Source organism: Gallus gallus, chromosome 7, assembly GCF_016699485.2.
Source record: "Gallus gallus isolate bGalGal1 chromosome 7, bGalGal1.mat.broiler.GRCg7b, whole genome shotgun sequence".
Classification (NCBI taxonomy): Eukaryota; Metazoa; Chordata; class Aves; order Galliformes; family Phasianidae; genus Gallus; species Gallus gallus.
In genome coordinates this window covers 33,096,066-33,123,225 of record NC_052538.1, presented here as the reverse complement: position 1 = coordinate 33,123,225, position 27,160 = coordinate 33,096,066, and the positions used below count along the sequence as shown (strand labels likewise).

Genomic DNA, 27,160 nt, shown 5'->3' with positions numbered 1-27,160 from the left:
CTGTTCCTGATATGAAGTGCTGCAGTATAATTAAAGCCACATAAGAAGCTGATACACTTAATTGTTACGAATACCAGAGATTTACCAAAGCAGTCAGAATACTATCAGCACTGTTTTTTACTGGTTTTACAAAGAGTTACATTACATAGCTTTGGTTCGGTATTAAAACAAAAGGATCACGTTAGCCTCTAATTGCACTGAAGTTATAGATCTGAAATTCACGCAGAGAAAAAGCTCTTTGATGAAGAGCTTGAATCCATTTCAAATATTTGTCACATTTCAAGAGAACTGGGTATTTCCTCAAAGTAAGCAAGCTGAATAATTCACAAGTCCCTAACCAAGCCAATAACTTCCCACTTCTTTCTCTAGAATCAGATAGCTTGGAAAGTAACAATATGCACCACACAACTTTCAGATCTTAATTGTAAGCAAAGTAGAGAGAAGAGAGAACACATCACAGAAGTTAGGCGGTGCGGGGAGCCTTCAGACACATTCTATTTCTAAAAACCTCCTGATAGCATTAAAAAAACTATATACATACGCATTTTTTTAATTATCTTCAAGATTTGTCAAAAGACAGATGGTTGGGACTAAGGTCTCCAGTTTTGCTTGGCTATATTTATCCAGTAGTGCAAGTTTGTACATGGTCCTTACATCACAGACAACATCCCGCTCTGAGTTTGAGGTCATGCTCTGAGTTTCCTCAATTCTAGTCTCAGCATAATTCATATTAGATATGAGGGGATGCCCAGTCTTGGACTCATTTACTTATTTAAAGCCTTCCTCTTACATTAACTTTTCTGGAACTATGGCTGTTACAAAGCCATCACGATGTTTATTAACAAGCTGGTGCTTTCTTTAAGAGGCTCAAATAACCATTTCTTAGGAAAGCTCATGCTTCATGCTGTGGGAGTGTGCCAGTCAGCAACAAGCCAAGCCTTAAGCCAAGTTATGATCCTAGAAGTAAAACTTGGTCTTCTACAATAAATCATCAAGAACATGTTTTACATATAATGCGCTTTGTGCCAGCCAGTAGCCATCTAGCCACTTTGATGCCGACCAAATGAAATACAGATTAAATAAGTCAAGTTTCCTATGCCTCTGAAAGCAAGTAATCACAATGGATTCAAATCCTGCACTATGTACATTGAACAGCCTTTCCAGGAGAAGAGCTTTGCATAGGTGGTAACACAGACTGGCATTTGCACTAACCTACTGCAGGGTGCTTTGGGCCAACCTTATGCACATTACTTTTTCAGCCCATCCCCAAACAACAAATTTGAGGACCACCCTAGAAAAAGATCTGTGAGCCAAGGAAGAAGAAACAGCCTTCAGCTCAGCATGGAAAGGCAGCGTTCCCCAGAACTACGGAACGTGCTGTCCACTTCCCTGTAAACACTGAATCACTCGTGACTGCACACTAGGACTGTCAGAAGGGTACTGGAAGCTGTTAGCACCTGATGAACTTCATTGTTTCTGTGAAACTGAGCGCATGTTCTTCTTTGTCTTTAGCTGGTATCTCCACTGGTAAAGTCAGCAAAAAACCCACAGACAGAGTATTTCCCAGTCCTCAGATTTCTGCATCTTACCTGGCTTTTTTTACTGCTCTAACTTGGTTTTGAACAGCCTCCTGTGCACTAGGGTGTGAGAGGATACATAGCATTGGAGACCTCATTACTGGTGGCTGCATTCCCAATACCATTAGCTGCTTTGAAAGAGTAACCACCTATGCTCACTGAAGCCCATACATTAAGCCTCTGAGTCTTGTAACATTATTTATCTTTTCTTGACAAAGGGGCTTTCAGAAATAGGTCAAATTCATCCCAGGCCTATCAGTGCAAGCGCGATTACAGCAAGGAGAACTGTCCTCACTCATTTTACCATTCAGATTACAGAGCTACAGAAGCTCTCAAGACTCACATAACCACTTGGTAGCAATCTGATTTTCCAAGGCTTTTCTTAGTCAGATGGTGGAAGTTTGCAAACAATGGCTGTAACTCCAGAAAACATGTCTCAAAGTTTTCTGAAAACTGTATTTCTCTCTGATTGTATGCAAGCTAATCTAACTGCATCCTGAGTTTTAAACCACCCAAAGTGTCTAGTTATCAAGTCAATGGGAAACAGTATTTCACAATTCATCCTGCAACTCACTTGCCACCACACATAAATCCCTTGCATTCTACTCCTCAGCATGCTTTACCTTCATTTATTATTTAATAAACTGTTTATAAGATCCCTAATTGTAAACATTTGTTAAAGATACCAAACCCAGAAATGCGCTAGAATATCTCCCACCTAAAGTTTTAATGAGTTTATAATACCTCCAGCCCATATGCTTCAAAAACGTTATCCTCAATTATGTAACAGGGGGTATGCTGCTGATATCTGTTAACAGCTAGAACAGCTGTGGTTTTCTGCTTTTTTGCACTGCTCAGGAGAAACAGCAAGTTCAGCTTCCTTTTTTTTTTTTTTAATTATTTGGTTGCAAAACCTCTGAGCTGAACAGGTGTGTGCAATCACGAACCACAGCAATGAGCCCAAACTGCTGCTCTTCTAAAAATTCCACCAGTCAGTGACACACGCTGGTCAAGGTTGCACAACCTTGTTTTCCACAGGCTGTTTCTGATGATTCATTGCCCTCACGGAGGTGAATTTCAATTATCGTTAATATGCTTTTTTTTTCCTGTACTGTACAAAGAACTTCCTCATTCTCATTTCTTCTCCTCTTCCCCCCCAGCTCTCCTAAATTAAGTGAGTTTCCCTATTAATCGAGAAACTACCGTGAACGTTAAAGAGAAAAAAATCTCTTCTATTTATCCCCAGAGCAGATTATCACAGCAGAAAGTTCACTGTATTACTTTATCCATGTCAGCCTGCATCGAAGTGCTCCTCTGTTACCCAAATAGCTTCATTTCTTCTCTTCTAGCAATCAGCACAGCCTTCAGTGTAGTTGTGGGGCTGCTTTTGCAAGAGACATTCAGCCAGAGCTGCCCAGCTAAACCCACACACAGGTGAGCTTACAGCTCTTTTGGAACTAAAAGAATGGATCTGGCATGAATTTGACCTTCTCATAGTTTCTGCACTTCAGACTGAAGGGAGAAAAAGAAATCCCCATTTTCTGATCATCGGATGGTTTGAGGTCTTCATTTCAAAGACAAAAGTGGAAAAAGCATCAAGGAAAGCTTTCAGAGTCACATTTCATGCTGCTTCTGTCAGTAACTTGTTCCCTAGGCCTGCACCTCCACCTCAGACCCAGCATACTGTAAGCAAGAGGAGGCATATGAAAAAGAGCCATGCCTTCAGCAAGTCAAACTGCACCAAGAACAGCAATCATGAAAGCTAGCATCACACTTATTTCCTTTTTATGTCTTCGCCAATTCTGTCTGCAAATACAGCAAATATTGTGTTTTGTAACTGCTGCTTGAAGCGGTCACAAAGAAAGAGGAGTTGGCACCTAGAGTACAGCTGTCTGTGTTCAGTGTTGGTCCCTACCAATGAAGCATCACTTGGAACAGAAACTAGGTTTCTCTTCTTTAGGGAAGCTAAGCTTTCATCAGGTTTTCCAAATGTACGTGTCTAGGGGCACATCCTTCCTTCCCCACTGGAGGGAAGGGCTTCAGAAAGAAGAGCCTGAGGTTCCATCCCCCATCCACTCCTCTTCACCCCACTCATGGTTTCCGAGAAGCCCTGTCTAGCTGACACGGTAAAGCAGGAGGCAGTCAGGGAAAGTCCTGCTTTGTCTTACTTGTTGGGCTTTGGCAATCTTAGATTTCTCAGAAGTGCTTAAGCTTTATCAACACACATCTGCATCTAGGGAATGCAAGTTCAATCAGAGGTTAGATGGCAGCAGCATCCAGAACCTAGGAGGTCTGAATTTTAAGATTTTTAGGCCCAGTTCCAGGTAGATGCTTAATCTCAAGTCTTTTTCTAGAGTCAAGACCTATCAAACTTCAGTAATCCTACCTAACATGCACTTTTTGATATCTAATATCTGGAAGGACCTAAGCATTTTACTTCCTGGAAGTCCTCAAAAAGCTGATATTGAAGGAATCTGAATGCTGTCCCCAGGTCAGACACCTTTGTAGCAAGCATGCTTCCTGCAAGCTCTCTCCCAGTATAACGTATAGAGCCTGCATGCATCCTCCTCCAAACCCTGAGGACATCCTCCAAACCACACCAGTCACCTCTCTGCAATACCAGTCGTTACAAAGAAGGCACACCAAAATATGAGACCACAAGCTCTGCTTCAAAGGAAGTTGGATGATAAAGTTCAGGACATCTAGAAAGAGGGAACAGAAACTTTTTTTCTCAACACTTCATTTGGAACCTCATGACTTCAGATTTTGCAAGTGCTGAAGGAAAGATACGTGCACAGTGTGCAAACACAGGCAGAAAACCTGTGATTCACTGGCCTGTGGTCTGTATATTTAACTCCTGAATCACAGGAGCTATAATTACAGTTACTGTTCTATCAAACTGTAATCAAATAGCCCAGAAAAATCCTGCAGAATCAACCAGAGAAATAGCCACCAATAAGTGACAGCATCATCCATTCTGTAAGGAGGGACATGAAAATCCTGGTTCATCATTTAATTTCTGAAATCCAATCACAGATGACCACTATAGTTTACCTCTTAACAGCAGAGGAGAAAATAAATCTCCTTGCTGAAATAATGGTCCAAGCATTACTCATGTGGAAGACACTGCAGCCAGAAACCTGTTCTACATTTAGTACCTGTCATGCACTGCTCTAATAGTTAATGGATGGTTTAATAGATGATAGCCTACGTCCTTGCAGAGGCCAGCATTTATAGCCACATATAAAACCACCACCACAACAATAAAATATTTACTTAACTTTAAGAGTTATAAGTTCTACTACCTGCATGCATCTTATATGCATTGAGTGCATATAATAGGATGGTCACTGGTGCTGTTTATATGCTCTTAAGGTCTTACAGCAGCCAGCACCTGCTGAGTTACTCTTATCATGCACTCCCCCTGTACATTTTATGTAGGTGTATCAGTCAAAACATCGTTTGTATCACTTTATTGTTTCAATAATATGGAGCCTAGGAGAAAGAAAAGGCCTTCCTAGGTATTTTAACTACATCAGAGAAAAATAGCATGCATGATATAGATTATCCTAAATATCAAGTGTGAGATAATGCATCTTACTCTGTGCTCCAGAAGTCAGAAAAGCCGTATCACCTTGTTTAAGTATACTAAAGCCCCCAAACAGTTAGGACAACAACTATAATTCCTTCATTGTGTTTCATTACTTGTGTTCATGGGGTGGTGTATCAGATAGGAGCAAAAAATTTCTGGTTTCTCAAAGGAAGAAAAGTTATTAGGATTCTTTTTTGCAACTTAAAGTAGAAGAGTTTTTCCTTCCTTAGAGATTCTAGTGGAATAGCTAGTGTCACTGTGGTATATTTGCACATCGTCTTTTTCATAGAGAAAAAGGGTACTTTGAGTCAATTTGGCTACATCTGTAGTGATGTGTAAGTGTTTGTACTGCTGGTTAAATTCTTTGATTACTTCTCATTAGGGATCAGGGAGTAGTGATTTGGTATTTCAAACACTTCAAGCCCAGGCCAAAATCAGATTTATGTCAGTCCAATGTAGGATTTGTAATTTAATTTAGGGCCATGGCTACAACTCACAAAAGTGGAGGTGTGATCAGATTGCATATTGGGCACTGAATTGTGGAAATGAAGCTCACAGTTTAAATTCAGCTCAGCTCAAGGAAAGAGAGGATGCTACTATATTTACAGACTTCATCTTTTGGTGGACAAAGAGAGGCTATGTGCATTTAGGACTTCAGACTGTTATCTACATACAGATCTGAAGTATTTTAAAGTATTTTTACTAAATTGCATCCAGATATGCTGTAATACAGAATTAGGCTCTGTCTGAAACCTGCTGCATCAACCAGTCTTAGTTAAACATTGAGCACCAGCTGAGTAATAGTAAACCTTCCCTTTTATTGTAAACGTAGATCCGGATGAGATCTCCATTTGGCTTTTATGAGTTTCACCAAGACTTCAGAACTCCATCCTGCCAGAGGAATATCTGCATTTTTGCTAATACAACATTCAGCAAATAGTATGCCTCTAGTCAAAGAATTCTTAGCATCAAAGATGATAGTTTTAAGTTTAGCTTATTAAACCCTTGAACAATGAGATAGTATAAGATCCCAGTGTCACAGATACTCCTTTGTACCTGATAAACAGTAACTACTAACAACCGTTGTAAATGCAGCTCTTCCTCCATGACTTAAGCAACTCTTTTCTAAGTGACTTTGAAAATATTGTTTCCTAAATATCTTAAATATCCTAAAATAAGTCAACAGTTTTCATTTGGTAATTCGTTAGAAGTGTTAAAAAAAAATTTCTGCTAGAGTTAAGTGTTAGGAAAAAACATCAAAATATCACTTTAAACACACACATACATATATGTGTATATAAAGAGAAGTGAAAACAAATTCCAACATTCCCACAAATGTTTCTCTCCAGCAAGCTGGTTACACATGCATTAGTGTCAGGTGAATAGAGACCATCTGGAAGCCAGAGCCAGGTGTTGATAGCCACTAGCTCCTGAAAACCCCAAGAAGAAAGAGGTTACAGCATTTCTTTCCCCACATCATTATGGATTTGGCTCTTAATCTCCGTATGAGGACCCTGGTTCACAACACACCTTAATGAACAAGAAACCTGGCTCTAACAAGGGTGCTCACACTGTGTAGAACTTAGTGCCCCCCAGATCATGGATGGAAGCTCTCAAAGTTCACTGGCTCATGGATCATTCCCTGCGGAGGGTCCCAGTCAGCTCCCATTGGACATCCCCCACTCAGTAGCTGGCACATCCCTTGCAGTTATATTACAACACCCTACCTGCTGCAACTCTGGCTGCCCCCCCAGCTCACAGAAAAAGAAAGTAAATCCCCCAGCATTGTAACGCTCACATTCTGCTCCTCTCTGTTAACAAGTTATATTTAGCTCAGGCTCAACACTCCTGTTTTTGATATAGTCTCTTCACTCCAGATTCAAAGGTAATGGGTTCTTCTATTAAAATTTTATCAGACATCTATAAATGTAGCAGTTGCTCTAGACTGCATCGCACAAAGCGAAGAAAGAGAGACTGATAAATCTTAGAGTTTATTATTAATACAGGGAGAATTTCCTTTGTTTGTTGTGACGTGTTTTATTGGTGTACCCACCGTGGTTCAATTTAGATTAAGAAGGAGGAAGATTATTGTTTCCCAAGCGACAAGTATCATAAATAAACAGAAGCAGAGAAATTCTTGTATTTATATCCCAGAGAGATACACCAAACTATCTACAAATAGGCAGGCTAATGGGAGAAGTTAGAGTACCTGCAGGCTCATGGGGAGCCAGGCTGCATTCGCTACCCTTGACAAACACAACCACCAGGTTTTCCTGAGGTCTTATCCACTGCGATGCTAGCACTGCGCTGTGCCAGGTTACGGCGGGTCACATCTCATCTGTGATGTGACAGAACGTGACATGACTCAATGCGACACGATGCACAGAACAGGCAGGTGCCCACAGGAAGCATATACTCTGTGACTATGAGTGAGTTGTTCGGCACAGCAGGTACAGCGCTCTGAGCCGCGCTGCACAGCCATTGATGTAGATAATTAGTATACAAAGCAACACGCTGCAGTATGCTCATTCCAACTCACTTGTTTCCTACAAAACATGGCTCTGAAAATTATTTCATGGTGAATGCTGGCTAAGAGAATTCCATTGTGAGGTGCTATGGTGGCATAAAGAGGAGCAAGATCACCTATAATCAATATCATAGAATGGCCTGGGTTGAAAAAGGGCCACAATGACCATCTAGTTTCAATCCAACCCCCCTGCTATGTGCAGGGTTGCCAACCACCAGACCAGGCTGCCCAGAGCCACATCCAGCCTGGCCTTGAATGCCTTCAGGGATGGTACATCCACAACCTCCTTGGGCAACCTGTTCAGTGCATCACCACCCTCTGTGTGAAAAACTTCCTCCTAATATACAACCTAAACCTCCCCTGTCTCAGGTTAAGACCATTCCCCCTTGTCCTATCACTATCCATCCCTGTAAACAGCCATTCCCCATCCTGTTTATATGCTCCCTTCAAGTACTGGAAGGCCACAATGAGGTCTCCCCGGAGCCTTCTCTTCTCCAAACTAAACAATCCCAGTTCCCTCAACCTTTCCTCATAGTAGAGGTGCTCCAGCCCTCTGATCATCTCAGTGGCCCTCCTCTGGACCCGCTCCAAGAGCTCCACATCCTTCCTGCACTGGGGGCCCCATATATATATATATATATATATATATATATATATATATATATAATGCATTACTTCTTGATTTAGGATGCAGACTTCAGGCGCTGGTACTCTAATGAGTGGAATGGACACCATTAGAATAGGATTATATTTTGCAATTTATATAGAAAATTGTTCATCAAAAACGTTTTCAAATGTTGAACACGAAACATTTCTAACCGAAATAGTACACTTCACCCATGAAGAGAGGGCCATTACCCCAGGGTGTGGAGTTCTTATGGTTACCTTCTTATGGCAAATGGGAACCAACTATAACACAATTCATTACCAAACAATGGAAGAACGGTAACCAAATAAACCACCACGAAACAGACAATTTGATTTGTATGCTTGTGCAAAAATTGTTTTGTCACATTTCTAATTGTTAACTGAAAAGAATTTCTGCAGCATCATTCACTGTTGCATCATTTTCTTTAGTTACCATAAAAAAAAACAACCTGTGCAGATAAAACTATCTCAGGATCTTTCAATGAAGATCTGCTTATCCTCTCCTCTTTCATTACCTATGAATTGAAAAAGCATCCTATATCCCCAGCCCAGTAAACCTCAAATCCAAGAAACGCCTGAAATCCCATTTCTCAGTTTAAAGGCATTCACTGCCAAGTTAATTTTTAGTCAATTATTTTTGTTTTAATAAAAGTACCAACAAAAAGGATGGTGCAGGACACTATTCCATGTTTATATACATATTTTAGGAGCCATATGGAGAGCCTTTTTAAAGAGATACAAACCTTCCTGTTGGGTATTGTACTGCAAGGCACCACAAGGTTATTTCCTCATGTAGTTCTTCAAGTAAAACACAGAGACAATATCAAGAGTGCTCACTGACCCCTAAACTTGTACTCTCCCCACATGCACAGGATTGAGGCTAATACAGTGGTCTGTAAAGAAATCAGGAGATCTTCCTCACCTCTACCACATGCCATGTAGATTCCTGTTACATTTGTAGATATGCTCTTGATCTTTGGCATTTAAATGAGGGAAAACATACCCAAGCAGAGGAACAAACAAGTTTTAACAGTGCAATGGATCTGGGCAGCCCACACCTCCAATTAAGAGCATTGTCAGCATGCTACAGGTGTGCATAAAGAAGGGCAGGGGACACACACATGACCACAAAGGCAAAGGGAGGGAGGGAAGGGGCGATAACAGCCTGAGTCAGAAAGCATTCAGTTCAAGGTGCCCTTGTTTTATATTTAGGTATTCCTTGCCTATAGTTCTAAAGCATGTGTGCAAAATGAGCAGCTTTATTTTGCCCTTACAGGAGAGATGTTCTCAGCCAACCAAAAGGGGGATGATGTACTGTAGACTGACAAGGGCTGCAAGGCTTGATCACCGCAAGTGTTTCAAACTGTAGGAGAGCTAAACATGGAGTGAGAACGTTTTATTTTTAAAAAGCCTGGCAAGCTACTCTCTTCATATAGCTCACTTCCTCCCAGAAACTTTCCCCCCCAAAAAATATTTTTGTTTGATTTTTTGATCCAAGTCCTTATCAGATCCAAATTCATGACTCCTGACATCTGCTCCCATCTCATTTACTTCCCTGTGCAGGGGGAGAGAAAGCTAGAGCCTCCAAGACAGGTAGCTGCTGCCTCTGCAATCTGACTGCCAATACATTTGGGTAGCAGAGGGGTCTACTCCCAACCAGCGTGTACCAGCTCCTGCCCGCGTCTGCGGGATGCAGCCCTGCCATATGCTCAGAACCAAGCAGCCCTTGATGTTGTGTTGTAACAGGGATGATACTGCTAAAAAGCAGCTATTTGTACGTAATGCTCATGCTGAGGAACACAAAAATAAATGTTGGCTTTATTGGTGCTGGCAGCAACGCATATAATCATTTGCCCAATAACTCCTTTTATTAATAGAGGCTGATTTCAGTCACTTTTGGTCTAGCCAATTTTAACTGTTTCAGTTGGCATTTCTATGCCAGGTATCTTTTTTTTTTTTTTAGAGCCAGATGCTTTGGAGACACTAGAGCTCAAAGAAGTTGAGGCATTTCTTAGATGCAGGCTAGGTGGTGAAAAGCATTGCCTGGCCCAGAGCAGCAACAAGGATGTGGGGAAAAAGAGGCCATGCCCGCTCAGGGTAGGAAGTTCATTCAGTGGAAATGGGTAGCTCTTGCCCAACATTACCCATTTGACTTTGGCCAGCCTAGAAGTTTTTAGAAGGTCGCTCTTACATACATCTCAAGGTTCTGGGTAGAAGATACAGAGGAGAAAAGAGAACCTGGCCAAGATGAAGCAAGGCTGAGGGAAGCTGGCTGATGGAGAAGCAAGGTGCAGAGCAACATCCAGAGCCCACCACCAGCAGCATGGCTGCAGGGAAAGCCATTCCAAGAGAGCAACACAACGTGCCTTGGCTGTGCTTTCAAACACACAGAGTAGCAGCTGGTCCAGGAAAGAGCCCACGTGAGAAAGTTCAGAGCACAGAAGTTTGGGAAACAACACTGCAGGCATCTTGTTCCTCCCTCTTCCCCACTGCTGTCTTACTGTAACCCCCTACCTTCCCCACATCACACTTCCAAGCATTCACCTCATCTGAGTATAGTCAAATATGTGATGAAACCATACCAATAAGCAGGCACACAAGCAGGCCAATGCACGTGCATAAAATTAGGGTCACATGGGCACTTTCTGGCTGTGGAATCCCAGGCTCTGCAAGCCTTTGTGTGCTCAGAGCAAGGCACAAACATACGACAGACACACACGAGCCTCCCCCGGGACACGGTGCACTTGGGAGCCACATCCTACACCAAAGCCTGCAGGAGCTGCGGGCTGCTCAGCACTTTCAAAAAGCAGAATGTTTATATTTAGATTCCCAAATGAACTTAGCAACCTAAATTTAGGCTCCTATTTGTGACACTAAACTAAAAAAAAAAAAAGAATCCATATGAGTCTCCAAATTTAGAGCTGGGTACCTCAACATAGTCATCTTGGAGTGAAATGTAAGCCTTGCACTTCGGCCCACATTCCTATCAAGTATGCTTTCCAAAAGGGGAATTGATTGAGCATGCAAGACTTTAAGAGGAAAAACAACAATCCAGACTGGCTCATGTGAATTTCACATCCTGCTTTATTTTAATTAGCTATCACTTGATTTGGATCTCGCTTTCAGCCCTTTAACACCATTGCAACTCCAGCTGAAAACCGTAATGGTTATGGTTATAAAATACATGGTTATATAGTAATGGTTATAATGAAAGCAAGATTTCACACCTGACAATGGATGCTAAAGTCTTATTTCCAAAGGGAACCGTGGCATTTGGGAGTCTGAGTCCCACCAAAGTCAATGGAACTAAGGCTCTTAAATCCATGCTAAGGTTTTCATACACCTTTCAATTCTGACTTGTATAAAATATCACTGGCAAATATTTTCCATTTACAAAAATCACCTGCTCCTGACAGCTTCTCGGGGAATTTTTCTTAATGTGTAACACAATCTAAACATGTGTGTTGCATTAAGTTGGGTTATATCAGGTCATGCCACCTGACATAGTATATCCCAGCATAATCTAATGCAATGTAAATCACTCACTACAACAAACTTAAAGGAAAAAGAAATTCCCACCTCATAGACAGCTGCAGCAAATAAAGTGTCTATACTGCCACAAATGGCCAGGTGAACATTCATGTTTTTATGTTATTTCAAAGCATTTCAGTACACCTCTCCATGGTGACTAAGGATGCATCCCTATCTTGCTGGTCACTGGTGATGGAAGGAAGTTTTATGATTTAGTTTTACAGAATATTTCCTATTTACTTATCCAATATATACTACAGCAAAAAGAAAAACATCAGAAATATTATAGCATAGTCATAAAATGCAACGCAGGCCCAGGATCAGTGAAAACCAGCTCAGTGAGGCAGAGGAACAGGTGGGAGAATAGGCAAAGGGGATCAGCTGTCCCCAGAGGTGAACACAAGCCACAATGCAAATCCATTCCCATACAGGCCAGATTTCAGGTTCTCCTACCTCAGTTTAAGCAACATAAATTAGCAATTCTGTATCATATCATGGGCCTCTTTTCCCAGCCCTACTGCCTATCCCTGCATCAAACTACAGGCAGGAGGAGAGAACCAGTGCTGGTGATAGACTCACTCCCATCATTTAGAAATGGCATGGAAAGGTCTCCACATCTCCTTCACTCAGTACATTGCAGCCACACAGCCCTTAGATCTGGTTAGGTTATTGCTGGGCTCTTTAAGCAAACTTTGGAAATCAGCACTTCTTCCATTAACATGAAACTGTCGTACTCATAATGACAAAGGCATCTGCTGAAGGACACTGTTTGTCTGAACATCCCACACAGAGCAGGTACAACGTGGGTTCTGTTAGCAGCCTGTTGTAGGATGTTATCTTCTATCATTTTACAATGTATGGATTCTACATCCAAGGGGTAAGCTTAACATCATAAATCATAAATGTACTGAAGTTATTACTGGCTGTTTTGGGTTTAATTCTATAATTTTCAAGTTTTTTAACCTGTCTACAAGAACTGCAGCAAATTGAATTGCCAACAGATTTGTAGTTAGAGCAACAGCAGCTTCTTGCGAAGCAGCCACACAAGGATGCTAGCAGGACCAGGACAAGAACATCTCTTCACACTGAAATTAACAATTACTGCTGATGTAAAAGTATGGAGTCCCACAGGCAAACATGAATCTTGCTTGTGCTTTACATTATTTCAGCTGAACTGGTTTTAAACTCCAATTCATGCTAATGCAGGTACTGTAAATACAGCTTGAACCTTAATTCAATAATGAGATCAACAATTACACTTAAAGATTACTTAGCACTTCAGCAGTGTGAGCAAAATCCTTTTGATCACCTATATTGTGCTATTCATTATTTTCTTTGATGTTTAATAACGCTGAAATGCACTTGTTAAAAAGAATAAAATGAAGTACAATATTTATACCATATTACAGAGTGCATTAGCAAATCGGAGTGCTCAGAGCACCTACATTAAAAAGAAAACATTATCAATATTTGATGTTTGTCATCTTTAACATCTCATTGTGTTTTTAACGTCAATAAAGCTTCCGACCTCGAATCCATCACAGTACCCAGCAACGAGATCTTCTGCCCACCGGACCCACACGTTGGCCATTTTATTACAGATCTTTGTTTCCCATACAGAAAATAGAGATCAGCATTTTCAAACCACAGTGTTATTTCAAGAGGTGAGTGCTGGGAGACATTTCAGCAAGCAAGAAGAAAGCAATTATTTGACTTGGAGATTTCACCACTAGCCTAAGTTGGGGAGGAATGGCATGAAGACATTGTGCTAGGCAACAGATCATGTAAACATTTCCTATGTCAGTCTTTCATCATCTATAGGAACATTTACACTGCCAGATCTTGTCTTCTTTAAAAATGTCAGCTTGGTAAGTTTGATGCACACGTTGTCCTTCTGTAAGTGCCTGCTCAGGCAGACAGTTTACTAATTTGTGGCTCAGTAAACCTTTCACTGCACTGAGCACCTTGAGGTTAGCACATCTCTAATCATTATTTGATAACAGAAATCTGTAAGCATCACATCCCTGGTAACAAGAACATTGTATCTTAGCAACCAGCCTTGATATTCAAACAATTTCATTAAAGCGTAGCACCTCTTAGCAGGTGGGTGAGTGCGGGTGTTGATAAACATTTATAACATGATCAACCATTGTGTTTGCCAACACTATAATCAGCATGACAAATTTATGAATTTGTTTACAAGCTTTTAGGTACCAACCCTAAGTAGGTAAACTACCTTATAGCACATTTCTGTATCTATAGATAGAGGCACGTTCAGAGATTCAGTGCTTCTTTAAATTGAACATATTGGGTAAAAGGTTAGCAGATTAACATCACGTGTCACTGTAAAAATCACCATTTAAATTAAACCACAAAGGATGTGCTAGAGCAAGGGCAAGGATTATATTTCACCCCCAAGAGAGCAAGGAAATTTAAAGTTGAAACCATCTTTAATTTATCCCCAGCAGAGCATGTACGTGGATGCCATGCCCCAGCCCTATGTGTGGGAATCTCATTACCATGGGGTGAGCATGGGGCTGGGAACAAGAGGTCATCACCAGCGCCACACAATGGAAGAGATGGTTCCCAGCCTTACCTGGGGCTGGTGGGGAAAGACCACAATGTAACCCACCAGTCTGCCAAGGAAAATGGGAAGGGTCTTGAATTATTTCATCTCACACTCCACAGCACATCTATAAAAGGAAGATGGAAGACTTCACCTTTCTTCAGAAGTGCAGCTTGGCATCTTCAGTCATAGCACAAAGGATCAATATAAATATATCTTAACTGGAAACACTATAGACTGGGTAGGCCAAGTTTTGCTTATAGAAACACAGGAAATCTTCCTCAGGTCTGGGTTACAGAGCCATGCCTTTTGCTACCCCAGAAAAACACATCATGACATGCTCCTCATAAACTATTTAGCTTAGTCTTCAAACCAGTTAAGTTTGTTAACCCCATGATTTCCATAGGAAGGATTTTCTAGATCGTAATTCCCCTGATGATCCCATTTTATTTATATCTTTTGAATATTCATTTGTTCTCATGCCAATACTGTCATTTAACTTCAACCACTCAACTCTTCCTGATGTTTACATCCCTCTTTTTATACAGAGCAATCGTGACCCCTCTTAGTCATCATTGTTGCTAGGTTAAACAAATGGTGCTCTTTTATGGCTGTATTACATCAACACAACTCTGTGAAGGGCAATAGGTTTATTCTTTTGTAATCAACACCAGCATTTGATCTCATGAACTTAAATGGAAATATACTTCTATGAGCATTACTTTGTGAAATGATTTCCAGTGTTGTTCTGCTATTCAAAGAAACAACAAAGAAAAAGGGAATGGCCACAAAGTTACTGAACACAGATAATGGCATCAAAAACACTAAAGATCAATGAGTAGATAAACACATGCATATACTTCACCTTTGTATTTGATTGATATATTATTAAAACAAACAAGCAGCAAAGTCTTTGGAACAGCCAAGAATTCCTTGACACTTCACCTTTGCCTCCAAAATAACAATCATTTCCCCTTTTTAATATGTTTTTCAAGCAACCCCAAGAATGGCCTTGCTAGAGCTGCAGCATACGTTTAAAGTTTACCAAAAGGTGAGAGACAGGATGCCAGTATGAAAAAAAACAGGAATATGAAGTTTGTACCTTGTACCTATTGCATCCAAGGTAACACTACCGCACCACTGATTTCACTCTGGGCATGCTACATCAGGCTATTAATCTACCTGAAATACCTGGGACCAAGTGAAGCATTATGGAATAGGTAACTGAAACTCCCTTTTTGAAATTAAAGTCACCCACTAGAAAAAAAAAGAACAGCATGTTTCATCATTCCGGCTTATTGTCTTTGTGTTTAGCTTTCCTCCCTTTGCTGAGATCTGATGATAAATCTGTTCAGTTGTCATGGATGGAAGTTACACTTGCAAGAGAAAAAATATATTTATTGGTAAAATAGTGATTTAACAAAGCAGACAGTGACTTAAGATTTGAGGTAGCAAGATACAGTTGATTATTTATGGCAAAGAGGGTAGGGTTAAACACACTCATCCAGGAGGTTCAGAGTGAACCCCTTTGCTTTCTAAACTCCTTGATCCATAAAGGGAAGGAGCCCAGGTGTGGCTGAACCCACTCCTAGCCCTAGACTTGGTTAACAATTTACGTCTAAGAACACAATCAAAGTCAACCTTAAGAAAGCTAACAAAGCTGAAATTATTGATCACTCACCAAGGATCTGCATGCAGTGTTTGGATTCCCTTGACAACTCTGAGTAAGGGATATCTGAGGCTGGTGTAACCTTAAGGGTCCCTGCTCTAGAGGAGATCCTGTCATGCAGCCAGCTGCCCTGCAGGAGGGCTCAGGGGCTCTTGAGCACCGTGCTTGGGTATGATGACAGGCTCAGTCACAGTTTTGATGCATGCTCAACAGGCCCTCAGCTGTTAAGCCAGGCATCTGCCATCAGTTCTTTGAGCACCCTCTTTGAGATAACACTGTGGTCATTATCTGTCTTTGGTGAGGCCTTAAATGTTACCAGACCTGAGCAAGGCCTTGGGCATCATGGCCAGGCTGAAGGAGAAAACCTGGGGAGGGAGGGTGCTGATGCACACTATCATATCAGGTTGGCACTGAAAACCTACCTGACCTGGAGTAATTACTGTGGTTTTTTTCTTATTTTCTTTTCATTGATTCTCCAGGTTTGTAAAACTAAGTACATTTTAGTTACCTGAAGACATTACCAAAAATGCACACACAAGAATAACTAAACTGCACAAGGGGAAACTATATAGCATACATAAGCATATACATATTCACAGTTTACTAAAAAACATACCAAATACATATACAAAAATATATATAAATTGAATTAGTTCCACAATAGGAAAGAGAATAGCTATTTAACATAACATTAACAGAATACATAAACCATATTCTGCCCTGTGTATGTAGGTTTAAATTTCCATGAATAGACCCCCTTTTTTGTTATCAGAAAATTTAGAATATATTTTGACCAGCTGGGATTCTTCAGGCCTTTTGTCTCCTGTAAAATGGAAGCATTGCTCAAAACCCATTTCCTTTCCAGCAAGCTAACATTACAAAGCAATCATAAGCTGAGAGTGCTTTTGGAATCGCATCCTTTAAAAGACTAAAGGAAAAAAGTCTGGGTTAAAATTTCCAAATAATGATTGAAATGGGACAGGCTTTGAAAAGGCAAAGAAGAGTTTAAGGTGGCCTTCAGTCAAGGCCAGGTTGGATGGGATCCTGGGCAGCCTGATCTAGAGGTTGGCAACCCAACCTATGTCAGGGAGGTTGGAACTAGATAATATTAATGGCCCCTTCCAACCTAAGCTGTTCTATAATACAGTAATTCTATGACAGTGTTGTCCAGCTTTCTCTGTTCACTTGCCTACTTTTCTCATGGAAAAGAATTTTTGGTTCTCACTTTTCCAGCAGCCTCAGACAACCACTGTTCCCCCAGAAAACATTACTGAAAGCACACGTGCAGTCAAAAGTTGGTAAAAAAAAAGTCCTTTTCTGTGCATGTAATTTCTTAGTGCTCCACTAGCTTTGGAGCCCTGTTTGTCACATCTTTGCCACACAGTGGCACACACTTTAACAACACATCGTACAATACAGCAGGGAAGCATGCATTGCCCAAGTCAGCAAGGAACAGACATGGGATCAATAATAAAACAGGCTACTATGGGAACAATAATTACTTACCACCAACATGGGCCAGTTAAATATTATCCCTGGTACAGACAAGGGGGCAAAACAGAGGTTACACCAAGACTACGTGGAGTCACATCTAGAAAATTAAGTTTGATTTAATTGACTTCAAGTTCTCATCTTCACAGTCCAGATTGAAAGCCAAAAAGGGTATAGTGGGATGTTTTAAAATACAGATGTTTTCTGGAGGGGGGAGGGACAGTTTCTACTGCTTTTGTGGCCTCCTCCATAAGATCCTCAGTGCTTTTGACTGACAAAAGGAGAAGCATGCTGAGGCCCACCTGTGGCTTCTTATTCTCTTCTTTTATTCATCACCCTTCTCCCCAGCTAACATTACCCCTCATTCTCCGGATAGGTCCATTCACCACGAACAACCCCTCATCAGCCACTTATACAAAGAACCATACCCCAGGCACCTGGAAGGTCTCATAAATGATATAAACAGGATTTGAACCTCTGCAAAGCAGTTCCATGCCGTGGCAGGAGCAGCAGAATAACACTGAGAGTTTCCTGAGATGCAGGATCCCAGTACACTGGTGAGGGCAACTATGAAGTGCAATCAGTATGAGATGTCATAGAATGCCTTGGGTTGGAAGGGACCTCAGTGCCAAAGGATGGTAGGAAAGCTGACAAACAATTCTGCTACATCACAACCTCTAAAACTGCAAAATTGGTGTTATTAGCACTAAATCAAGCCTTAAACATATATATTTTGCAAATGTTAAGCTGTCCAATTCTCTACTTCCTTCTCAAATACACAGAATTAAGCAGTGAAATTTGTGTAGATACACATCGAGATTCCTCAGCCTGGCATGTCCTGAAGTCCACTTTTTTGTCAGAGTCGCAGAAGAACTTTTCATTCAAATTAAGAGGTGGAGGGAAACAAAGAAAACGAAACCATTGCAACAACACACAAACAATTAACAGCAAAAGCCAAGCAAAGCAGAGCTTCATACCAGCCTGAGACAACTTACAGCCGCCTCTTCAGTACTATCACGCTCATTAGAAGCTTTTTAGTGAGGGGGGAGGTGCAAACTCTTTGGATGTTCTTCTGGATCTCCTGGAGCTGTAAGGAACTCCAGGCTTTAGTTCCTCAGCAGCTCATCGGGAAGATTCAGACCTTGCAGTGGTCAGCTGGATTGTGTGGTTTACATTAGGAGCCTAATGATAAATATGACTGTGTGCATATGGGTTTTTTTTTGTTTCATTTTTAAACTCATACAGATTACAGTGGGAAGGAGTTTCAGCAGAACAATGAACACTGCCTTCTAAGCATGCTAGGAGGGAAAAAAGTGGCACTGTGCATGAACATAAATCAGAGTGACCTTTAATCATTTCTTTAACTCAGAAAGAGGAGCTATCACATTTTAGGAGAAGAACTGACTCTTCCATTCATGGAGACTATCAGCCCATTAGGTCAATTTTAATTTTGAGACTCGAATATTAAATATTCCCTTTGATTACGAATTGTATTAAGTACTTAAAATCTTCTAATAAAAAAATCTTAATCCCAGACCTGCTGCCGTATAAATATATACAGTTCAAGATGTCTCAGTGCAACTTAACATTTGCAATAAAGTACATAATTCACTAAAAATACAATCTAACCACATTTAAATTGATTTTTCAAACTCTAAAATACACACTTTTATACCATCCCACTGTCTGATATGAAAGAATGCCGGTAAAACCACATATTGCACTGCTTATCAGGAAAGCAGTAAAAAGCTTACAGTAATGCGATCACCTCCACAACATAAAGACATCTTGAAGAACTCAGAAGGTGCAGATATTATGAAGGAAGAGTGACAAAAGCTACAGGCAGAATTCCTGAAGTATCTTTGTTATTATTTATAAACACTTTTTTTCTGTTGCTGTAACACAACTAGGAGACATATGCAGATAGCTAAAACACCAAATGTTTAATTTAATTTTATTTTTTTTATGCTTTAAAGTGATCTTTGCATTATGCAAGATTTTTCCTTCAGATCGCTCTAACAGCCTTCGGAGAGTCAATCTGCAATCTGCATTTGACTCATCACATTATGTGCTTGTATTAAGTTTTGCATTAAATCCCAGTGTCATCCATAAGTTACTGCTATCGTCTTTGCACCACTGAGGATCTGATATTTGATGGAAAGCCCCTGAAACCTCACCAAGGGTATCATCAGATCAGGCAAGCCTCACTTTCCTATGTATTTACCAACTGAAGCATGTATTCAAGTGAACTTGGTTTGAGTCCTCCATGGTTGGTTAACCAGCTATGTAGAGTTTTCCCAACCATCAATAGAGCTAAAATCCTACAAAATCACATCCTTTGACTCTCTATGTAAAAATATCAATGCTTCACCTGAAGAGAACCAAAATAGTGTTATCTGTCACATTCACTCCTTGCTTAGTGCTATGCATCTAAAGAAGTGAAACTTATTAAATCAAATTTAATGACATAATAAATTCTTCCCTTCAGACAATGTTGAGGCTTAATTCACTAGTGCACTTTAAGCCTTTGCCTTTAGCATCTGATGGGTCATTAGACTGTAATCCAGCAGCTAGCCTGTTTGGAATCTAAACTAAATCAGCAAGTACCATATCAGTAGTTTCTGAAATATGACTGGCAGGTCAAGTGTCCTCAAAAAGACTGCCTGGGGCACTTAAGACTGGGATAGGGCATGACTAGAACAGAACCGGCGATGAATCTGAAAGCATGTACTCAATAAAGACTTCATTCATTCTAACTCACTAAACAGCAGTTCTTCAAATGACTTGACTAATATTTTTGATGTTTTTAACCAGTAGGTCATGCAATAAAATCGCCCTGTATGTGCCAATAGGCTTAACACACAGATCATTGACTTGCATGCTTGGGCATATTTTATTTATATTTTTCCCTTGAGTTTTTCCATGAAAGCCTGAAATAGGCAATAGAACTGCCATGGTGTGGGAAAATATGCAATCTTGTGGACTCGGATCACAGAATTTTCAAAAGCAGCAAGTTTGATAAGACACCCTTCTGTCAGAAAAAATGAAAGAAGCAACTCTTGAAATACCAGCTCCTACACCTGAGAAGTCATTTTCTTGAGATGCTACTAATAATCTAACATCTGTGGCCCCAGCTGAACATCTTTCATATTAAAAATAACCCCTATGTAACCATTTTAAGGTTTTTCAATACAAGTCAGAAAACCAACTCTACTTCAGAATTTCAACTGGAGTATTTCAGGTTTATTGGAGAGGAATGTGTGCTGTGCTTGTCCTCATAACCCTCCACTGCAGCATACTCTGATCGCTCATAAGACTTGATTCAAAGTCCACTTCAGTTAATTGACCCCAGTGGTCTTTAGATCAGGCTCTTAATCTGTACATTGCACCAAGATAATCAGTAACAGCTTAGTTAGAGGACACATTTTCACCTATCATTTCCCAGATTCCACAGAAGAGTCGTGCTTTCTACAAATCCAGACGCAAAGATTTCAGTGATATTTACCATGAAAAGACATGGTGGCAAAAATGAAGAACAAAAACATGAACTTGGCACTCTGACTTCTAGAATGTGTTTTCTCTGAACCATGTTTCAGCTCTAACATTATAGCATTTTCTCAATGGACACAGAGGACATTAACACTAAGCAGGGGGTGGAAAGGAAAAGCAGTTCGTGCATCCAGATGCATTTTACTTCTCAAATACATCTCCTTATTCAGTATGTCTGCAGTATAGGGACAATTCCAATTAATAAACAGAGCAATCCAGACCTACACTAGAATAGCTGAGATATAAGTGTAACACAACCTTACAGAGAACCCTACTGACTTCCATGGGACACAATGAGCAGATGCTCCAGCTGTAAAGCAATGTTAGATACCACTGTTACAACACAAATCTGCTTATGCATCAGGGGACATGGTAGGAGTTTGGCCACTTCCTCCAATTAGTGCTTTGCACTGCAGGTCTGCGGTGAGAAGACTGTTCAGTGCAAACCAGGTTGTAAATTATCACGGAGAAACCTGCCTCTGCACAGAGAGAAGGTCTGGAAGCCAAGCATGTGGTTGGGTTACCCACTGCCCTCACAACACTGAAACGCTGGAATTCAAAGGTGGATCAGACCATCCTGATACCTGCACTGCAGGGCAGGAGGGCACAGCTTTTGACAGCCACTTCCCACAGAGCAGATGAGTGAAATTCAGCAGGGCAAATCCCAGAGCACCCCCTCTTTGAACGAGCTGAGTCTAAAAAGGAGGTATCTAAGTTGCCTACAGATTAATTTAAGTACGCATTAAGCACACTGTGTAACAGAGGCAAAATTACTTATTGCTTTAAGCATGCCCATGCTATTTTAAAATAGGCTGGCCGTCATGAGCATTTCTCCTATTATCTTTGGTGACATTTAATCAGTGCTTAAATGTTGGGAACACAAGGGAAAGAAGAAATCAGGTTATATATTTGGGAAAGCGACTCTTAAAAAATTAGGCTTCTTTCCAGAAGAATACTTAACTGGTTGCTCACTAAGCAGGCACAGCTAGCACAGATGTTTTCTGCCTGGTAGGAGGAAAGTTGCAGGATGCTGCAAGCCAGGGCCAAATCCAGAGTTCAAATTCACAGAAGACCTGGACTCAGAACTTCACCCTCATATTTGTTTTTCTCTGCCTCACACATGCTGTAGAGGTAGAAGGTATTTAGAGAAATGAGAAAATTTAATATAATTTTATTTAACTTATTATTTGACTATCAAAGGCTCTCTGTCATTTGGGATCTCTCTCTATCTCCAGCCTTTGTATTCCAAGGTACTTCAGTAACAGCAGTAAGTGAGCCTAAAATGCCAACTTGAGATTTGCATTATAAATGGCATATACAAAGAGATTTTTTAAACTTTGGTTGATCTAGCATATCAAAGATCTTTTTCTCTCTTTTTCTAAGCTACTTCAGTGACTGTATTGAAGTGAACTGAAAGGATTAGCTTGAAAGTGGCAAGAAATCTGGCATGCAAGAAATTTTCCACCCCCTTACCCTTATTTCAGTTGAACTCTTCATTATACAGGGGGACCTTTCCTCTTCTGAAACACGTTTTTCTCTCTGTCTCTCTCATGCTATTCCATGCTGTGTCAATACCAAACAAGGTGAAAACACAAAACACACAAGCGTGGCTCCTGACACTGGCTCTTTCAGCCCCATTCAGCCTTCTGCCTTGCTAAACTGAGTGCTGGAGGAAAGCTAGCACACAAATGTTTCCCAGTCTCCCCTTCAGTGGGACCTATCAGTATGTGTGGCTCCACTGATGCTCCATCTCTCCCACACCTTGCCCTGAGCTGCTTCTCCAAGGAGTATTGCCATCAGGGCTCAGCACACAGAGCACATCCTCCTCTTCCCGAGGAAGTCACAAGCTGTTTTCACTGCTTGCGGTGAGCACAGACTTGCTCTGGAGTAACGCATAGCTGGGAAAAATGAAGCAGCCTGGAAAGTCACTGGGGGAAGAGGAGCAGAAGGAATGACTCAGCGCTGAACCTGAATTCAGACACAAATGAGTAAGAGCTCCCAAAAATCAAAAAAGATTCACGACCTTTGATACCAAGTCTCCATTCAGACACGTTTCTGTTTGGAAAGCTTACAAGTGAGGACCATTGATTGCACTGCTGCTCCCAACCTGACCTGGTGTTCCTCTTCTATCTTTTTTTTTTTAAAAACAATTAAGCAAAGCAGTTGCATTTCCTTTTTGGAAGAAATGCCTTTTCTGTTTCATGACAAGTTCAGTGATGGTCCTACCCAAACAGCCAGCATCTCTTAGATATAATGTTCTCAATGAGGAGCTCCCTGCCTGCAGGTCAGATCCTGCACAGAGCTGCAGGATGGCCCCCCACCTCTTCCATAGAAAGGAATGGGGGGGGAGGGGAAGAGAGGGTTTTTTGTGCTTTTTTTGCTGTTGTTTGGGGATCCCATGCTGGGACTGCACGGGGACAGTGAGTCACAGCCTCAGGGAAGCAGGCTCTGAGCACTGGCTGTTTACAGACCAAGTTCTTGTTCCCATTGCAGAAGTCCTTCACTGGCCACTCCAGCCCAAACTCATTCCTCTTACATCAGTGACTTCAGAGCACCATTAGACAACATAATCCCCGCTTTCTTGACTCACTCGCTCCGCCAGAACAAGCGAGACACTCACCATGGAAGTAGTACACACACGGAACAGACCATGGGATAGTCTGGTTACCCAAAACACAGGGAATGTTATTCAAACACAACCAAATACAGCTTGCAAAGACAAACACAGCTTACAAAGACACGACGCTGGAGAGCCTTCAAGGAGTAGCTTCTGGAAGTCTATTTATCAGCTACTAAGCACAGAAAATATGAAGGTGCTTTCTTCTCATCACATAAGCTAAAGAGATGCCCCATCCCTCTGTGCTGATAGCCTGGGCAGCCTTGTCCAAGCAGCTGCCTACTGCTCCATCCTCCCCATCGTGGGAGACCTGCTGGCTCACACCAGCATACTCACAAACCCACAAAATGCACCCAAAGACCAACAGGATCTCCAAAACCTGCAGAAGCAAGAGCAGAATTTTTCTTTCATACCAAGATTGACTGCAAAATAATGCTGCCACAGTCTTTCATCAGTGCCACCACCTTAAGCCCTCCTTACTGCATATATCAATGTGCATGGGAATGTGGCTAAAATACAAGGCACCACCTTATAAAAAGGAATAACACGAAGAAATCATCAGTAACAAGCATCAAACCCACTGCATTAAGGTTTTTGTTAAATGTAAAAAATGAAATTCAACACAAACTCAAGAAAAAAGGCCTTTTTAATCTTCTGATAAAGATATGCAAAACTTTAAATCAGTTTAGGTTTATTGATAAAGATATGCAAAACTTTTAATCAGTTTAGGTTTATGTCAAGACATCTTTCAAAGAAAAAATAAGTTCCAAAACATCAAAGCAAGTGACGCAAGCCTGTGGTCTAGGGACTACATGGGTGCTAAGCAACATGTAAAATACAGTTTGCATATGTGAAGTTCAGCATATAATAGACTTTAAGGCACTTCTGAGGACCAAGTATTGCCAAGTAAAAGATTAGCTGCATTATTAGCCATATTTACTTTTGCTGTATTCAAATTTCCTGTAAGACGAGGTGTGGGCAGAACTGCACCATCCCAGTGTTGGCAAAGGAGAGCCCACCTCCATGAGGCCCCCAGCCTGATGGTAGAAATGAGCAATAAAAAGTTTAACACTGGCTGAAATAATCCCGGATTTCGTTTAATCTCCTTCCTAGCACTAAAAATAACAGATAGCAATAAAATCTCAGATGGTACATATTGCTAAAGCTGCTGTTTAATCTTGCTGATATAAAAAAATGCGACAGACCCCTCTTTCAGTTTCCCAACACTTGAAATTGCATTTTTTCCCCTATATTGGCAGAATATGCAGCTATTACCCCGAATAACACATGCAAGGGCTATTTTCCTACACACAAGCATGCCTTCTCTGTTCACGAGTGCAGAACTGGCTTTGGGAAGAAATATAAGAGTTACTAAAGCCAATAAAGTAGTTTCCTCAGCCACACATATGGCTTCTAAGTTTAATAGCAATTATGTCATTTTTATATGTGATTCACTTGATGTTGCTTTCATGTGAATCATTTGACATATATAATTCAGACAGATTTCTTAAATAAGCATATCACCAGAGTCTAAATTACTAATCAACTAACCAAAAGGGTTTCTTTCCCCTCCCAGCTGGGCATGCAATTAAGACAGAAGACTAGACTTAGAAATACAGTGCAGGCATTACAAGAACATAAAGTTTGATAAACCACAGCTCTTCACTTCTGGGAGAAGAAGGGGAATTTATTGCACAGCAATAAATTAGGGACCACAAGAAGCAAATAGGTAGAAGAGACTTCACATTCGGCTGTCTCCCACAGCAACCAAGGTTTCCCCAGCACACACGTGCAGGCCACAAACACCTGCAGCTCAGCCCCAACCCGGCTGGCAGGTGCATCACAGACACAGACACCCCCAGATATGTGGGTACCAGGTTTTAATTCTCACTTCTCTTCTCACCAGGAGGTAACGGGGCAGAGGTCAGCACCAAAGAGGGAAGGAAGCAGCCTCATCACAGAGGTGTTTACAGTTTTCTTGCCTGACCTCTTGGTGCTCTCACCACAATGCACACACCCTTCTTCCCAGAAGAAATTCAACACTCTACAACTCCCCTTCCTCATTTTCAAACCGTTCCCATGCTGGAACCTGTGCCTTGCCTCCCCTACTCTCCACTCCAGAGGCATACAACCAGTCCCATCCAGATCAGCTCTCCATGATTACAGGATCAGCCAGCAGATAGGTATCATTTCTCCAGCTGAGCTGATTTTAGCTTATTTCCATTATCCTGGAAGCCAGCAAAATACCTGACTCATTGCATTTATGGGGTTTGAATCAACCAGAAGCAGATACTTTCCATGCTCCCCTTCTTACTTGCTAAGGGCAGGCCTCTCCTCTTCTATAAAACAGCATTAAAAAGCACTTATGGTTTCTTCAACACACATTGCATGCAAAGGTCCACACCTACAATAATTTTGCATAAGGCATTTTCTTCCATCTTATAAACCCCACCAGCTAACACACAAGTAGAGGAGGCCTTGCTCATAAGTATATGAAAAGAAGGGATTTCAGCTTACAGAAATCATCCAGAGCAGCTTTCTTTGTACCTTGGCCAGTACCAGAAGAACAATTAAGCACACACTTAGTATAAGCACACAAGAAAGCACACTAACTCCCCTAAGACAGCCTTATTTTCTTGTCTTATTTAAGAACACATTTAAGAGATTTACTTAAAGAAACTAAAGCAAACAGCCACACTAAGGCTCAGGCACTGAACCTCCACAAGACCAACCACTTCAAACCTTTTCCAGACACAAAGAGAAAATTCTCCCCTCACTCTCTGCTTTTTAAACACAAAGAGATCACAAGCCTACCTCAACGCACGACCACAACTTCATTTTCCCACCTCCAGTATGCGTTCTTACCTTAAAAATGAGCACCATTTCTTCTTCTCTTGCCTCCTTTCGTTCTGTCCAGGGAGGAGCCCAGCTCTCCTTTTTTATAACCTCCTGCAGTCAGGCCGAGTGAAAACACCTGTGCTGTCTCAGGTGTGTTAGGTCCCCAGTCTCATTAACACCCAGCTTATCATCAAGGTTTTCTATACTACACCTGGGTGCATTTCATAGCACTTCATGAAAGTCTACAACTCAGTCTAAGCCACCTAAATGGGCAAGTGAGACTGAAGTATGTACATCTACTGAGACTGGCAGTTGTCATTCCCCTGCCAGGGCTGGCCAACACGCTAACCTCTGCTTGTCACGATAGTCATGTATACCCTCACCTCCAGGTAAAAATGCTCTTATGGTTGGGGAAGCAGTCTTCTAGTCCATTACCTGGCTCACAGTAGAAGCCACCTATCTCCTCCCTAATATGTGCATCTCAAATCACTACCATGGGAGGTTCCTTCAGTTTCTACAGCTAAGCATTTTCCTCTGGCTCTCACCTCCAGACTA

At 41.2% G+C, this 27,160-nt stretch overlaps 1 long non-coding RNA gene across 2 annotated transcripts in view; it reads right to left on the bottom strand.

The window, feature by feature from the left end:
• The window catches only part of LOC121111264, a 70,095-nt gene extending 43,413 nt beyond the window's left edge, over positions 1–26,682 (bottom strand). The window contains exon 1 of one of the 2 annotated variants that reach the window (XR_006939928.1): positions 26,633–26,682. This is a non-coding gene — a long non-coding RNA (uncharacterized LOC121111264). Of the gene's footprint in view, positions 1–7,378; positions 7,502–26,632 lie in introns of those variants that run through there. The other variant, XR_005861388.1, reaches the window with a different exon arrangement.
• Between the last annotated feature and the right edge of the window lie 478 nt (positions 26,683–27,160).